The sequence below is a fragment of the Neovison vison genome, chromosome 5 (assembly GCF_020171115.1).
Source record: "Neovison vison isolate M4711 chromosome 5, ASM_NN_V1, whole genome shotgun sequence".
NCBI classification, from domain to species: Eukaryota; Metazoa; Chordata; class Mammalia; order Carnivora; family Mustelidae; genus Neogale; species Neogale vison.
Genome location: NC_058095.1, coordinates 90,950,086 through 90,967,494, shown reverse-complemented (window position 1 = coordinate 90,967,494; position 17,409 = coordinate 90,950,086). Strand labels below are relative to the sequence as shown.

The following is a 17,409-nucleotide window of genomic DNA, read 5'->3' as shown; positions in this document are numbered from 1 at the left end:
TGTACAGCACGCTTTCGGTTGTTTCATCTCCTGTAATCCTACCTATTGTGTCCTCTGTTTTACCGGGAAGGGTCCATGAGGTTAAGGGGCTGTGTTCTAATGGATGTCTAATAGATACCAAGCAGTGACAAGTGTTCTGAACAGAGAGATGCTTCTGTCCATATCCTACCTGCAGTCAAATTGGACTGCTTGATGGGCCCCCCAATGCTAAATATAAGAGCCAGTATTTGTGGAGCATTGGCCCTCGCCCTCCACGTGCATTGTCTCATCCTACCTTCCTGCCATGGGATGGTTTTCTCCTCTGCGAAGCTCCAGCTTGTTCATAAGTGACAGGGAAGATCGTGTGCCAAGCCTGAAGGGAGGCAGATGACTTCTCGTTGTACAGGTGAGGAAATGAAGGTGTGGACAGTTAATGCTCTCACTGGCAGAGTCACACCACGAATGAAGTGGCAAAGCTGAGATCTGGACCCAGAAGCAGCAGGTTTGGAGTCGGTCCGTGGCATGGTGGACCATTTCCCCTCTCCCCCCCAGGTCCTGAGCTTTTCCTCCTTGGGGCCTTTGAGCATGTCACTGCCTCTGCCTGGGTTTCTCTTTTGAGGCCAAACAAGAGACCTTGTATAGGGAGGATGGCTGGGTGAAAGCTGGAGCCCTCATGCCAGACAGATGACATGTCGTCTCTCGTGATACTCTTGTAGGTGATACAGAGAAGAGCATGAGGCCTGAAGGCAGACAGAACTGATTTGGAAATTGCTTCCCATGTATTAGCTCTGTGCTCCCTGCAGCTCAGTTTCCTCATTTGGGAATCCTTGTGAGATTTATACAATGCAATAATTCTATTAATACAAAAAATCCTGGGGAGATGTCATCTCTGTCCCCAACTCCCTCATTTACTCAGCAAATATTTATGGACCTCCCATGAAGCTCCAGGAACTATGCTAACCATTATACTTATCAGTTGTTTCTATAGAATAGTATTTCAGGGTTCAGGCTGGGAGTACCCCAAGAGTGGGCTAATATTGCCAACATCGTGTTCCTCCTTGACCCTGCCTGTGGAACTTCCTTGTCCAGTTTACAAGGGGATGTTATCTTCATAAGCTACGTGTGATTTTTTTCAAAGTTCTACATGAGCTGGTGTTTGCGTAACTCAACTCGGCTCTTTGGTCTTGTCACAATTGTTATAGAACCCAGAGCTGGTGTGGCCAACCCTGGGGTGACCCCAAACAGGGCTGTCAATCCGGGGGTGTGGAGAGTGAAGGGAAGCCTCTCCCCACAAGTTCTTCTAGGGTAATTCTATGGATTCTTCATCCCTGGGGAGTTACGTCTGCAATTAGAAGGGCTCTCTGTTTCGATAGCTTATGTCCTAATTCCATTGTCCCGTGCCTGAGGTGGTCAGATCCAGGCCTTGCAATAAGTCTCCAAAATCAGGGCCAGAGGGAGTTTAATGGGTAAGGTTACCATTTCCTCAAGGATTAAAATAAGCAAAGAGGATGGGTTATTACATAATCAATAACATTGACCCCTTGATTGAAAACACAAATGTAATTTATCTCAAAATCATCCTCTAGCTTGTTGTTCTCCAAAATTAGATTACGCTAGCAATTGTGTTGAGCCTCTTGAACAGACAGTAATTCTCATGTCAATAGCCTCCGGAAGAATAGTCTTCCCAGGCCCAGATTCTCTATGGATGGAATTTAGGGAAAAAAGCACTTCAAATCCAAACATTTGCCCGATAGTTCTTACAGTCACTGAAGGCTGAGAGACAACATGGCCTAATGAGGAAAGCTTGAACTTTGGAATCAGATAAACCTAGATGGAGATACTGGCTTCTTTACTAACCCATCTGTGTGAATTTTGTTCAACTTCACCTTTCAGAATCTGTCTTCTTAGCTAAAAAAATAAAATAAAACACTTAAAAATGAGAATAACAATGATCTACCTTACGGGATTATTTGTAGGTTTCCGGTACTGTATATGGACGTACATGACAGAGTATCTGGCACACATTAAGGCCTCAGTCTATAGTAACTAGTAAGTCTACAAGTGCTTAGTAGAATACAGATCAAAAGACTGAATCGGTTCCAAAACCTGAGGGCTCTGTCTTAATCTTGGAAAGAGAGAGACACATAGCCAGTGGTTCTCAGCTCCAGCAGCTCAGAATCTCCCGGGGGTCTTCTAAGAAAGGCTACTATCCTGGTCCTGCCCCCAAAGATTCTGCTTCTAATTGATTTGAGCTGAGGCTGGGGGTTGGGATGCCTCGCAGTGCCAGTCGGAGAACCTAGCCCACATCTTCATCGCTGGGGCTGGCAGACCACACGTGGGGAAGCCTCACAGAGATGTTTATCAGGGGTCTGGCCTTCAGCCTCACAAGTTCAGAAACCCTCTTATTAGACCTTCAAGGTTATGGGACTCAGACACATGCTGAAAGGGAAACGGAGAGGCTCCTAATTTATCATTGAAAATATACCTACCAAACAGAGCATGTTCTCCCTTTAAGCAAACTCCAAAGGAAGCCAAATGATGGAGAAATGACTCATAGCCCAGGAAGTGGTTACACAGATTAGATGTTGCCTGGCATCTGGTGTTGAGGTCCCAGCAAGGGCTTGTGCCCTCCAGGCAGGCTGGAGGCGCTATCTTCCCATGTAGCAGCCCCTTCTCACCTGTGAATGGGGCTTATGGGTCACGTCCAGGTTTTGCCACTGGAACAACCCTTTCTGTGGGCTTCAGAGGTTCCCCTGCCTGCCACCATTCTCAGGTCATTCCAAAGTGGGCCCTGTAATGTCAGTCAGAGCAGCAGAACTGGCTCACATCTGCATCTAACAAACTGACTTGCCAATGCACCAGAGAGGGCAGGGTGTGAACCTCAGCTATGGTCTAATGAATGCAAGGGTCATACACATGCGTGGGAGTGCCCCAGAGGAAAGGATTTTGGCTTTGACCATCATCCTTCACATTCCACAGGAGGATTTGAAAGCTGTAGCTGAAACGCCTGCGGGATCATAAACATGGGATGTTGCTTTTAGAGCCCATTACTGATCCCACAGTTTCTCACCAGTAGGGAGAGGATCTCAGTGAATGATTGGATGGTGAGGGTGCTTGGGGAAGAGGTCCATAGCCAAGGCCAACATCTGCATCAGCACAGGGGAGATGGATGGGCACAACAATAGGGTTGTTGAGACATCTGGGTTTGGTATAAAATGTTACCAGGTGAAGAAAGCAAGAATCCAATATTACGGTCATTCTGGGTTCAGAAGTCTACATACCTGGAGGGAATAATTTATTCAGGATCGAGAATCACTGTTCTGTCCTTCTTCCCAGAGAGTGAGAACTATGTTCTGTTTATTAGCTGATGATACGAGATAAATACACCTATCAAAACCAAACTTTCATCATGGCTATAAGCAAACTCCAGTTCCTTTGCACGTTGGGTATTTCCTTGGCCAGGAGAAGCAGAAGGAAATTTCTTGTCCCGTTCTGTTTGGATCCCTGTTGTACTGAGCTGACCTAATTTTGCTTTGCCCATTCTCTTCGGTGGGGTCCACACTACTTTCCATCAGAGCAGCCATGTGCTTGTGCCAGGAGTTTTATACAGCAGAACAGGCTTTAGTTTCCACCCTCCTCTGAGTCGATGTGCCAGGCCCAGTGAACGTGGCAGCCCTCCAGCTCGCTCACACCCCTTTGAGTTGTGTGGTGTCTGTTCCTAAAACAGTTTATGCCCACAGTACATGTTACAGTAATTAAGTGATTTAGTTACCTACTATGTCAACCAACTTAATATTATGTCAACCGATACAATGAGTATGAAAAAAAAGGGCTATTTCTTTGAGAACTAAGTGAAATTATTTGGAAAGACTCAATAAAGGAAAATTGATTTAAAGATTTCCTTTAAGTGTGGGGAGGTTGGGGGAAAATAAGAAGAATATGGAAGAATTCTGTCCTGGAAGTCTTTTTCAGGACTCTAAGATTTCATGCCAACTCTTAAGAAGTTGAAATTTAAAACAGTGGATAACACTTTATAGGTGTGATTTATGCAAAAAAAGAAACAGCAAGGATCCCAAGTGAGGGCACCAGGCTCAAAGAAAAGGCTTTGGTCCTATGTCAAAATGTTGGCAAATAGGGGCGCCTGGCTGGCATAGTTGGTAGAACATGTGATTCTTGGCCTTGGCGTTGAGTTCAAGCCCTACGTGGACGTAAAGTTTACTTTAAAGAAATATATGTTTGTTTTTTTTTTAAAGATTTTATTTATTTATTTGACAGAAAGATCACAAACAGGCAGAGAGGCAGTCAGAGAGAGGGAGGGGGAGGCAGGCTCCCTGCTGAGCAGAGAGCCCGATGTAGGGCTCGATCCCAGGACCCTGAGATCATAACCCGTGCTGAAGGCAGAGGCTTTAATCCACTGAGCCATCCAGGCGCTGCAGAAATATATGTTTTAAGTATATATTTTCATCCTTGATTCATCATTTAACATATATTATTGAGTGCCTACTGTGTATCAGAATTCTAGGTTCTGGAACTGCAGAAATGAATAAGTCCAACAAAGTCCCTGCCCACAAATGAATATTCTGGTGAAGGAGATGGTGGCCAACGGCGACTTATAGGCTATAGGTAATGTATGCCGCGATGCACATCTGTGAACTCAGTGTAAACTGATTCATGATGGGGTAGACAGGCAGTCACAGAACAAGCCTTGCCAATGAGGAACCAGAGTGGAGATTCAACTCCGTGGGCAGAGGGGAGCCATGTGGAAATCTAGGGAAGACTCCAGGGGCAGAGGGGCCAATGAGGCTGAAACCCCGAGCTGGGCCTGAGCTCATATTTAAGGAACAGCAAGAAGGCCAGTCTGCCTGGAGGAGCAGGTTGGAAGGGGAGAGCCCAGGGGTGAGGGGAGCCCTAGTCCCATCCAGGGCGTTGGGGACTCTGGGGAAGACTTTGGATGTGACTCTGAAGCTGAGAAGCAGCCACTGGGGGCTTCTGAGAAGGGGACCGGCCCGGTGTGATTGTTCTGTTTAAAAGGTACACCTGCTGCTCTGTGAAGAGAACTGGCAATGAGGGGCAAGAGTGGATGCTAAAAGCTGCAAATGAGGCAGACAGGAAGAGTCCGCGATGTGGGCGGGGGCCCGTGGAGACCGGCTCCCAGAAAGCCGAGCTGGGGCAGCGTCCCGGGCTCAGTGGGACTGGAAGGTGCTCTGGAGGCCCAGTGAGGCCAGGGGAAAAGCCTCGGGGGAACCAGGGGCCAGAAGCCACTGCAAGGAGCGCCGGGGAGTCTGAGCCCTTTCGAGTGGCTTGAAGGGAAAGGGCAGGAAAGACAAGGGCTGGAGAGAGAAGGGCCCCGGAGAGGGGCAGGTAAGAGGCTGTCGGGAAGGAACCTGGAAGTGGCCCCGCAGGCCTCCCAGAGTCCTCTGCGGGGAGGCAGAGCTTCCAGAGAATTAGCAGAGATGGCTTTGTTTACGGCTGGGAGACAACCAGGCGGAACTTGGCTTCCTTCACCATCGGAAGCAGTTGGCCTGACTTAGGAGCTATTTCCTTATTGTCTTCTGCTCTTCCGGTTTTCTTCTCCCTCCTATGGGGAGGACTGACTCAGGAAGCCCACAGAAGCCTGCTTTTGTTTGTCTTTGCAACAGACTTGACTGGAGGGGAGAGGGAGGGATCTGGGTGCCTGCAGTGGGGTCTGCAGAGTATCAGGGAGATGGCCTGCTGCCCAAGGGGGCTAATCTTGCCCATTTTTGGCAGTCACTGTTAGGGAATGCTACTGGGCAGGGTTCCCATGTCAGAGGGAAAATAAGCTCAAGACTTACATTTCTCAGGCTTTAGGTAGATTCTCCGTGGTTTTTAAGCTTTTGAAAAATGTCTGTTTATGGGAATCTATTTTATATATAGGCATCAGAATCTGACTGGAGAGAAAGAAGTTCCTGGCAGCCTTTGGACCTGGCTGGGCCCCCAGAATGGACTGGAAATGTCCAGGTACGGGGTCACTTTTGAGGATCGGATCTTTCTGGCTGGGAAATGGATGGAGCCTGGTTCTGAAATTTTACCCTAAAGACCTGGTCTGGCCTTAATTTTTCACCATTTTTGCCTCTACCCCTAGGTACTGACTGGCCTTTGGGAACAGATGAAAGAGGGGGTTGATCTTCAGGCTTGAATTCTGCCCCAACACAGCCCTTCCTCCTTTTGAGGTGCCCAACAAAGAGAGGTAAAGGCAAACATGTGCTTTTGATGACAACAAAGCCCAATGTAGACCCTTATAACCTAGTGTTGGCCCATGTGGAGTGTGCCTCCTTCCTGGGCTGGAGGCAGGCCTAAGGCCCAGAGTCAAAACGGGCTAAGTGGACATTCCCTCCTAGCCCACACTAGAAACTTTCAAGTAGGCATCCCAGGAAAGGCCTGCACACTGGGGAGTAGCCAGAGTCTGAAGTCTTCCCAGCCAGACCTGTAGTCTGCTACTGTGCCCTAGGCTACCTAGGGGTAGGGGGAGGACTCATGTGGGAGTCATGGTGCACATGTGCCCAGGTTTCTCTGCAGTGTGCATGTAGAATTGGAAGTTCTGGGTTCATATATCCATAATCTTAGAGATAGTGCCGAACTGTTTTCCAGAAAGATGACTTGGGTTGTCCAAGTCTCTGTCCTTGCTGTTTCTTCTCTGTTAATTCCTGAGAGAAATGTGTCAAACCTCCCACTATGTTTGTGGATTTGTCTGTTTACCATGTGTGTTTTGTTGGGGTTCTTCTGCTTTTAGATTTGAAGCTATGTTATTAGATACATAAAATTGTTCTATCTTCTTGGTGAATTGATTGTATTCAAAACAGTTTGGAGGTTCAAGAATGTTTCTAAGAGCATTATGCTTTGCCAATGACACTGAACCACAGCCCCAGATGGGAAATTGTCCAAATGTTATTTTTTCACTAGGAAATGACCTTAGTTGTCTCTGTTGATGCTTTTTGCGTTAAAGTCTATTTTGGACTTCTAACCTTGTAGCCTCCAGGATCTTGGGAGAAAGGGAGCCCAAGGCAAAGTGAAGCTGATACAAGTAGACCAAAGAGGGCTGGAGAGGGAAAAATAAGGCTTACTCCCCAGTGAACCACCCAGCCCCTCTGTGCTCAAGGAAGTTGAGGGATCCTCAGTTCAGTGCCTTGAGGGCACTGGAATGAGGCAACGGAGGAGGAGTACAGCCTTGAGGACAGCCTTCCCATCAGAACACCTGCTAGACTGGGGATCGGAACATGGAAACTCAGCTGTGTGCATACACGGCGTCTTCATCTGTTCACCCTGCAGCTCCGGGGGGTTTGTGGCCAGTGGGAGAGCCTGAGTGCTCTCAGGTGTGTGCGAGGATGTACTTCCTGCCAGCCCACAATAGAACTCCAGATATTTCTGAATTTGTCATTCTCTTCTTTGTGGACGTACTTATCCAATCAACAAAAATTTTTTTTAAAGGATAAAATAAGTTTTTATTTATAGTCTTATAGAAAAGGGGAAAGACTTAACTTGCAAGACAGTTCTTGGGCAGTATGTACAACGTACCTTTTACTTCCACGTGAGGGAATCAAACATGGACTGAGACTACACAGTACATGCTGGAAATCAGCAAATGCCAGGAATGGAGTAGGAAAAAGACAAAGAAATATGGCCTACACACAAAAACCCCTTCACTGGGATCTGCTGACAGAAGCCAGCCTCAGGGCTGGTCACACACTGGGATCGGGTTCCAGGACAGGTAGCAGGGGAGTGGGGTGAGGGTGGGGAGGGGTCTGCTCTGGGGGACAGGTTTAGTATCCGGTCAATTGCTCTTAGTATTTACATACAAAATCAGTTAGCTCTGTTTCTTAGAAATGCACAAGGAAAGAAATGAAAATCTGATCATTGCTTTATGAATTTGCCACTTTGCAATACCGACATCATCAGAAATAGAGACAAGTCACTCAGATACAAGTTTCAGTAGCAGGAAAGTATATCAAAACATTGTCACTGGCCCCTAATCCAAAACCTCTCCCTGACCTGATCCTCCCTCCTTGTCCCACCCCTTACCCTCCCTTGGCGGCTACCATTTCACTGCTGCCTGCTGTCCCCCACACATACCACACGAGTGTCATGCACCACCCCGAGGCTGGCTGAGAGAAGCAGGAGTGAAACAGGCCGATGACAGTGCTGCAACTCTGTCCCCATTTGTTTTTATACCACAGAATTCTTCAAGGATCTAGCCTTTCAATAGGAAGGTAAATAGCTTTTTAGAAGAAAAAAAAATCCTCAAAAAATAGGGGGATTAATTCTGATGACTCCAAACCAGTCATCTTCTTAAAGTAGAGCAGTCCACAGATTCACCAAGTCTATCAAACGGAGGTGAGGGGGGCCCCTGGAGGAAAGGCCTGTTAGGGGCAGGAGTCCTTGGGGCATGTGCCGGGGGTGAGGAGAGGGGCGGCAGTGGAGGAGCTGGCAGCCGGTCGGAGGCCCGGCCATCTGTCCTCCAAAACAAAAGCTGCCAAGTTGGGGTGTCTTGGTTTAAAAATTCCTGGTGGGGACAGAGAATCCTTGCAGGGAAACATAAAAAAAAAAAAATTGTTGAGATGGGGAAGGAGAATGAGAGCTGTTGTCCAAGAGCTTCCATGTGAAGATCAAGTTTGAGAAAAAAGAGGGGGAAAAAAGTCTCTTAAATGATGGGAGGATTCTAGGGAGGAGCTGACAGGTGACTGGGACCATGGAGGAGATGGTCCTTAGCTGGAGCTTAGCTGTCTCCATCTGCAGCTCCTCCCTGCTCTGGGGCTCCGTGCCTGCCCCCAAACCAGAGTCAGAGCCTTGGGCAAAGACAGAGATGGCACTGCCCTTGGCATTGGGGTAGAAGCTGTTGTCTGAGGAGGGGTGGTTGGCCAAGTTGGGCACTGCACCTCACCGTCTCCAGTGCATGGACTTGTTGCTCCAGAGGAACATCCTGCTGTGAGGTCATCAGTGTCTTCCTGGTGTGTGTGGTTTTTCCTTCACATTTCCTGGATGTCCTCTGTGGCTTTGTCTAGGACTTGGGCCCGGGACGCCTTCTGTCCTTGGAGTGACAGGTACTGAGTACCGCAAACTGGGAAAGCTTTCTTAATGTGCTCCCTATGTTTTCATTCTGGGAAATTATGATGAGCGGGCTTGTCAGCCATAGATTGAAACCTCGGTTGCTCTTTGTCACTCTCCATCTCAAGGTCATGTCGTCCTTATGGGTCATTTTCTAGGGTTCCCTCCCAAGGATGGGGGGCACCTCCCTGACAAAAAGCCCAGTCCCCCCCCACACTCACTCACTCAATTGTGCATGCACGCACGCACACACACACACACACACACACAACATGGACAAGAACCACCTTCTCAGTCTAGTCAGCAGGTACTTATGAAGTGCCTACTGTGTGCAGACACTGGGGTCCATTCAGACTCTTCTCTTTGAGGTTCCTGGTCCCTGTTCAAGGGACACTGGACAAAATCTCCCATCCTTGAAAGGCCCAAGTTGCTCTCTGGGGGCCTGAGTTGACCAGGAAGGCCTCAGCCAGTTAGCAGGGGAGAGCAAGATACTAAGGCTTCTTAATCCCTCAGACCCCTCTCTCTCCTCAAAAGCTAGAACCCTCTGAAATAGACATTTCTTGCTCTGGAAAAGTCCTCTGGTCCTACGAACTAGAAAGACTTATGACTGGGAGATGCCATCCGAAAGCGGCTGAGATCTCTCCAGTGTGAAGGTGGTATGAAATGAGTTTTATGCCTCCAAATGTCCCTTATTCTTTCTCCTCAAAGTGACAAGATCTTCATTAGGCTTCAGCCCAGGGGAAAACTCAAGAATAAACCAACTGCCAATGCCACGGGGCTCTAGAAGTTCAAAAGTGTCACAGCCATCAGCTAGACCGAGGATAGCCATGTAAAGTTGTTGCCAATGTAGAGCACTTGAGAATGGCAAGGAGTGCTGTTAATATGCGCACTGAACAACCACCAGAAACCCAGACCATCCTGGGCCAGCTGAGAGGTATGGTCACTCACTCTAGATTGGAGTTCCTCAGAAACGAACTGCAATGGAGAAATTTGGTTCCCCGTCAGCCGTCTCAGGATGTGACTCAGAACTCATGCTAACTGAGAGGAATCTTTCCTAGACAGGCCCACTCCCTTTTTCCAGAACACACGGCAGGAGAGCCTCCCCAAATGAGGCTGGGGTGGGCCACTTTAGAGAGCCACCCTGAGGGACCTCGAAGGCAGAGAGGGACACGGAAAAGATGCACGCAGGTCTCCTGTGAGGAAATCGCATCAATGCTGGAAACTTAGGGGCTCTTGAAAATATGCTGGCCAGAAGGAGGAAATTCTTGTAGTCAGTGAGGTTCAGAACACAGGCCTCCGCTCCACACTGACACTTTTCTAGAAGGTCAAAAATGTGTTTGGGCTTTGTAGCTGGTTTAGAGGAAGTTTCAGGCTCTGAGATTGAACTTTCCAGGCTCCCGTCTCTTGTTTCCATGTGGTGATGCGTTTACAGACTGTATTTTTAGAAGAAGATATTTGAAAATGGGAAGGCATTCATGACAGTGGAGTGACTCAGCCCTCATTGGCCGTGCCTCTGTTCTGGATGCCTTGGGATGGGATGGCATTCAGGACATGAGTGGGACTCAGAAGGTCCCAGCCTGTTACTATGAAGTGAGTGGAACCTAAACATTTTAACCAAGAGGCAGGCTCCCCAGTAGACCGGAGGCAGGGATACACTAGAATCCAGACTTACCCACGGGGCTGGAATGGAGCCGACCTGAAGTGTCTCAGCTCCCATCTGAGCGTGAGTGTCCAGCAGATCATATGCGTATGCGCCCTTCTCAAGTGAAAACCTTCCAGATCTGCTCAGCTGTACACCCAACCAATAAGTGTCCTCTCTTCTTTAAGTACTGCAGTCGTGAGATGCGTCACGCTGCTCTCGGCAGAAGAGGGTAGCCCTGCAGAAGAGCTGGTTGCTTTGGACAAGGGTGGGTGTGGGCTGATCCTCTAGGCTGAGGGCATGGCACCAGGGAACAACTGGCTCTACCTTTTTTTGTCTCTAAAAACTGAAAAGGAAAACCCAGGGAGACCAAGAGAATAGACTTGATAATTAATTCTTACAACTAAAGATAGCTATACTAATAATAGCGTTCATGGTAATAATTACTGGGCACAGTAGCCAACATTTACTGAACATGCTTAAATGCAGGGTTTTAATGAATTCTCACGATAACCCTCTGAGGTTGGTATCATTGTCCCATATTTTAGATGGGGAAACAGGCAGAGAGAGGCTATGTCACTAACCTGATCTCCAACTGCTGGAAGTGGACCTGGGTAGACCCAGCCTCCTTGGCAGGACATAATGGCCGTGGGTCAGATGGGAGTGTCCTTGGGCTCCCACCACCAAATCCCATGGCTTTCCCTCTGCTTCTTCCCGTCCTTCCCGTTTCTGATTGGTGAGAAAGGAAGAGGCACAGCTTACCAGTCTGAGGGTCTATCCTCCTGGCCTGGCTCTGTCTTCAGCCTTTCCCTCCCTTACAGGTCCTTCCCATCACAAAGAAATATATGCAAGTCTCTCAGGAAAAAGAACCGAAAACTAAACCCTCTTCTTGGAGCCCATTCCCTTCCACCTCCTCTTCTTTCTACCCCCTACCACTAAACTTCTAGAAAAATTTGTTTGGGTTCTCTGTGTCCACTTCATGTCCTTTTATTCCACAACCTGCTATAACCTCTATTCTGCCCCATCCCCATCCCCTCTCCACCAATAACCTTACACCCTACCCAGCGTCCATCTCTGTCTCTACTGTACTTGCCTTCTTGAAGATTCCATCCCTGTTGGCCACTCTTTCCTTATTGAAGGGCTCCCTCCCTGTGACTTCCCTCCTACCACCTTCTTTTAATTTCCTCCTGTTCCTCTAGCCTCCCCTTTGCTGGCTTTATAGGCTCTATCCTTTCTGCCTACCTGTGATGGTTAATTTTATTTGTCAACTTGATGGGCCCATGGGATGCCCGGACATTAGATTAAGCATCATTCTGGGCATTACTGTGAGGGAGTTGGCCTTCTAGAAAAGGGTCAGGATCAGATTAACATGTGAATCAGTGGATGGAATAAAGCAAATGGCCCTCCCAATGTGGTGGTCCTCGTCTAATCCACGAAAGGCCTAACTAGACAAACAGGCTGAAAAAGGGAATTTGGTATCTCTGCCTGCCTTTGAGTTGGGTCATTAGTCTTCTTCTGCCCTTGGACTTAGACTCGGACTAGAAATTATACTGTTAGCTCTCCTGGGTCTCCAGCTTGCCCACTGTAGATCTTGGTCCTTCTCAGCTTCTAGAATCACTCAAGGCAATGCCTTATAACAGGCCTATCTCTCTCTACCCAGTACTCCTATAATATATATGATGTCCCACTGGTTCCATCTTCCTGGAGCCCTCTGACCAACAGGCTGGAGCCCCTGAGCACTCTTCAATTCTTATCCCCATCACATTATGTCTGTCATAAGAGAATGTGTTTCACATTTTCGTAGCCTAATGAGCTCCTAAGGACAGAGATTGTGTTTTGTTCATCTACCCAATCCATAATAAGTGCTCGGAGTTGTTTGTTGAATGAATGAATAAACCATGAACTTGGACGCACATAGGACTAAGTACGATGCATATAACCACAGGTGAGGCTCTTTTAATGTCCACGTGATCTTCACGTTGGCAGTGCGAACCCGCCATCTAGGGTAAGTAAGCTTCATGTACCTTAAATCCAATCTAGAGCTTAAAGTCCCTCAAATGCATTACCTCTGTCAGGCTTCCTGTGCTTTGGTCTCAATGGCCAGGCATGCTTGTCGGCTCAGTAAACAATCTTTGGGAAGGAGAAGAATAAGCATATATTTTCTTTCTGAACCTACAGACATGATTTCAAAATCTCACCTCCACCCAAGGCCCCAGATTCCCTTTCACTGTGCACTCTGTCACTTTCTTTCTCCACCTGTCCCCTTGCTATCACTCCGTCATATTTGCAAGACTGAGTTCTTGGAGAAGAGACTAAGCCTGCATGCCTCTTGTCTATAGCTAGAAATCATTTGGCAGGTTAACAGTCAGCCTTAGGCCTTATTCTCTGTCTTGAATTTATAGGGGAAGTACCTACACTCCTCAGGCTGACATAAAATCACAAGAACCTGTTTTGGCCTTTGTTGGGGATAAGCAGGGACCAGTGTGCAAGGGACCTGTACAAACAGGGCAGGGGAAATGTTAGAAGGCATGTCCAGGCCTGAGGGCTGCAGGTGGTGACAGCAGGAGAGAGTTTTGACAGAAGCCTATAAAACAGAAAAGGGCAGAAAAACAGGCTGTGAAGGTTCACAGGTCCATTAAGTAGAACATTCCATGACGTTCCTTCTGTGTTTTTCCCAGCCACATAGAACTAAATTCTCCCCTGTAGGTCATATACCCCACTTGGGACCCAAGGTGGGGTGTGAAGTGATAGAGAGGAGGGGTAAGTGCTTGCTTCCAGGATGGGCAGCCTGTGGTATAGGCTTGGACGGGGCTGCAGCAACTCCATCTTTGAAGAGAGGTAGGAAGCACCTGCCTCCAACGTCCACTGACTTCTGACATACAGTGTATGGAGATCTGCTCCTTTCCCCCAACGTGTTTATGATCCACCATTAAGGTCGCTGCCTCTAGCTAAAAATTCATATTGAATGTTCATTGGTGAATATCAGTGTTAATCAGACCAACGTAAATCCGTGGAGCTGGTAAAAGCTGAAATACTTCCTTAATTCTGAAAGAAGCCCTAGGGAGAACAGCAAAAATGCCTGCTGTCCTTTGGTACCAATGGACTCCACCTTTTTTGGGCCGGATTTCTCCTGAGTTGTGATCTGTGTGGCTGAGCTAGTTCACTACATCTCTGTTGGGGATGACTCTGAGGCAGCATTGAAGTCGGTCACTTGCAAGTTTGAAGTTGAATGCTTGGAGCGCCCAGTGCCCCTACCAAACAGTACAGAAGTAGAGCCTGAGGACCTTCGTGACTCTGGTGACACTGAAGCCACCTCCAGTGACGGCCCCTTCAGCATCAGGCCCTTTGCTCCTTGGGCTTATTCCTAATCAAGACAGATCTTCTCATGGCTGAGACAGTCTGAGCCTGGAGAATTCTCCCTCTCACTCGTGAGGAGCAGAACGGAGGGTTAGAACCCAGTGCCTCTCACCCATTGTGATCTCCCTATTATTTCCACTCCGCCTATTTCCTATGGCTCCTTGGGTCTTTTTCATTCTGTTGTTCTTTTTCCAGCTTTCCAGAGAAGCTACAGAGAAGAACCCCTTGCTTGCCTAAAGTGACACGTTCCTGGCAGTCTTGAAAAGCCCAAACACCTGTCAAAGGCCTTTCTACTCAGAGATCTCCTTTAGGCACGTCTGATCCCTTCCTGCCCACTTCCTTGCACATTTGATCCCTTCCTGTCTGCTTCCCTGCACAGGCACTGTGCCCCAGGCTGTGGGGTGCCAGTCAGCAGTGCCTGGCTCTTGTTCCTCTTTGCATTCCAGGGCTGAGCCCCAGCAGAACGTGGTGCATGCTGCGTACGGACTGGACTTTCTCCTTCCTCAGTCCCACCTGTCCTGCCGGCCTTTCCTCCTATGTCCCAGTGTCCTGACTAGGACACTAGGCTAGAAGTCTGAAATCAAGGTGTTGCTGGTGAGGCCATGCTCTGTCTAGTGGAGGTTCTAGAGGGCAATCTGGTTTTTGTTTCTTTGGTTCCTGGAAACTCCAGGTGTTCTTTGGCTTGGGGTCACATATCTCCAAACTCTGCTGCCTGGGTCCCATGGCCTCCTCTCGTCTCTCTGTGAACTTTCCCCTGGCCTTTATCTTACAAGGACACATGCTGACATTTAGGCCCCACCGGGTACCCAAAAAAAGTCTCCTCACCTCAGAATCCTTCATGGAGTCACTTCTGAAAAGACCTCCTTCCAGCTAGGTCAGATTGACAACTTCTAGGGATCTGGACTTGTCACCTTTGGGGGCCATTACTCAGAGGACCACAATCCTTCAAGAATGGGCTTGGAGGGATCCCAGGTGCAAGTGGGGGCATGAGGTGGGCGGCAGCAGGGAGCCTATCACTTGGAGGAGGAGTGGGGGGCACTGGGATCCGGGGAAGTGTGCGAAAGGAGTCATGGGTGAGGAGTAGGGGCGGGTACTGGTAGGAAAGCGCCCACAGGGAGATTAAAGAGAGTGTGAAATCACTTCTGAGAGAATTAGAAAAGGGACTCGAGACCTGGAGAAAAACTGCCAGCAGCACCGAGGTCGCTGGGGGCTACAGGCCACAGATTTGTAGTGACACCAAACTCATGCCTGGGGAACATTCTCTGATAGTTTAAGCCTGTGTCTGTGTAAAAGAGAGAGAGAGAAAGAGAGAGCATGGCACAGAGAGCCCACCGTGTCTTTGGCCAGGTAGGTTTGCAAGGAGGACAGGGAGTGGGGCAGTTGGTGGCACTGGTTCAAGTATGGGCTTCCCAGGAACACCCAGGAAGGAAGGATCACCATGAAGAGCACAGAAAGACGGGCTAGTGAGTGCCGTCAAAGAGCAATTTGGTGCCTGCTGCTGGAATGAGTGTTTAAAGTTTTGGAAAATTGCCAGCTAGGCAGAATCCAAAGTTTGGGATGATGAGGGCACAGGATCGTGGGTATATTGAGAAAAATGGCTGAGATAGGGGGTGGTGGAGAGAGGGATAATGGGGGAGGGCCAGAGCTCTGGGACCAGCCTGCTGGATGTGACAGCCCTGGGGTGGGACTTACAAGGGAGGAGTTATGGGCTCAGGGGCCAAGGCCTTCCTTGAACACGGGAGGGGTGGATGGGCAGCCTCAGGATATCTAGGGGGCCCGGTGGGTGGGGCGATCTGCCTCCAGGTTGCAAACAGAACTCCAGTCTCTTCAAGGCAGAGCTGTGCCAAGGCCCTGGGGTGGGGTGGTGGAGTATGGGGGTGCTGAGTTAGCCTTGGAAGTTTCTGTTCCTTATTGGCTGACGATGCTCTGTTTGAGAGAGGTAGCTAAAGTTGGCGTTCGCTGCTGAAAGGCACTTGCAGAACAAAGGAAGAAGAGATGGTCTACTCTTGGGTCAGGGCCTGATGTCTGTTTTGGTTGCATAGGTTAGTCATTTATTTGCCAATGCTAAGGTCTGTGCTTGAGAAGCCCCTCTAGTCCGCAGAGTCGATGGCAAGCTCCTGCCATCAAGGAGAGGAGAGCTGCAAGCTGAAAGACTGCCGTGGCCCTTTGGGGTCTGCCCACAGGGGACCGAACAGCCCCCCTGCCAGAAAACCACCTTTGTGGCTGGACAGACCCACTCTGCTCTAACCTCTATTAGGGGCAACAACCCCCCTTGGTGGAGAGGTGAGGGTCCAGGCACCTCCAGGGACCGGAGGTGCAAACAAGGGACGACTTTGTACTGAGACCTTGTAGTAAAGGGTGGCCTCGGCTTAGGCAGGAAGTGACTTTCAACTCGCATAATTTAAGGTTGTTGCTGCAGAAATAAATACGAAGGAGGAAGACAGGGGCTTCGTTTTTTAAAAAATTATTTATTTATTTTTAAAGATTCTATTTATTTATTTGACAGACAGAGATCACAAGTAGGCAGAGAGGCAGGCAGGGAGAGTGGAAGGGAAGCGGACCCCTTGCTGAGCAGAGAGCCCAATGCAGAGCTTGATCTCAGGACCCTGGGATTATAACTTGAGCCGAAGGCAGAGCTTTAACCCACTGAGCCACCCAGACACCCCTTTTTAAAAATGTTTTATTTATTTTTTTAAAGATTTAAAAAAAAATTTTGGGGGAGACAGAGAGAGAGTGAATCTCAAGCAGGCTCCCCACTGAGCACAGAGCCTGTCACAGGGGCTCCATCTCAGGACCCTGAAACCATGACCTGAGACAAAATTGAGTGAGATGCTTAATTGATTGAGCCACCCAGGTGCCCCTAAAGATTTTATTTATTTATTTATTTATTTGGCTGAGAGTTGCTTTAAATCTTCTCCATCGTTGGCTTTTTACTATTTTGCCATGTTCTCTCTCCACAGTTGCCAGGGCGGGGGATTGGCGGAGCACAGTGGGCTTCTCCGTGACGTGTCAGCCTGCATGTTGGGTGAGCACTGCCGATTTGGGAAGAAGAATGTTGACTCCCGGCCACATGTGCTGTTTGCAGAACCAACCCGGGCTTTCCTCTTAGCTTCCAGATGCCCAAACCTTTGGCCTACCCAGCCTGGGGTGACAACAGCCAGATGTCAGCCCTGGGAGGAGCACACACGAGTGTGAAGTAGAGAATTCTGAATTCTAGTTCTAAAGTAGAGATGTAGAGTTTGGCAAAAGGAAGTGCTTGTGTTTTTATAAACACAAGCAATCCGAAATTGAAGAACACATCCTTCTCTTACACCTGTCAGTGGTGTCCCAGCTGTACTATTATAATCACCTGTTAACTTTCCTAGCTCTCCCAG

The 17,409-nt window shown here is 48.5% G+C and overlaps 1 pseudogene; it reads right to left on the bottom strand.

The window, feature by feature from the left end:
• Positions 1-8,426: 8,426 nt before the first annotated feature.
• The window catches only part of LOC122907418, a 29,821-nt pseudogene continuing 20,838 nt past the window's right edge, over positions 8,427-17,409 (bottom strand).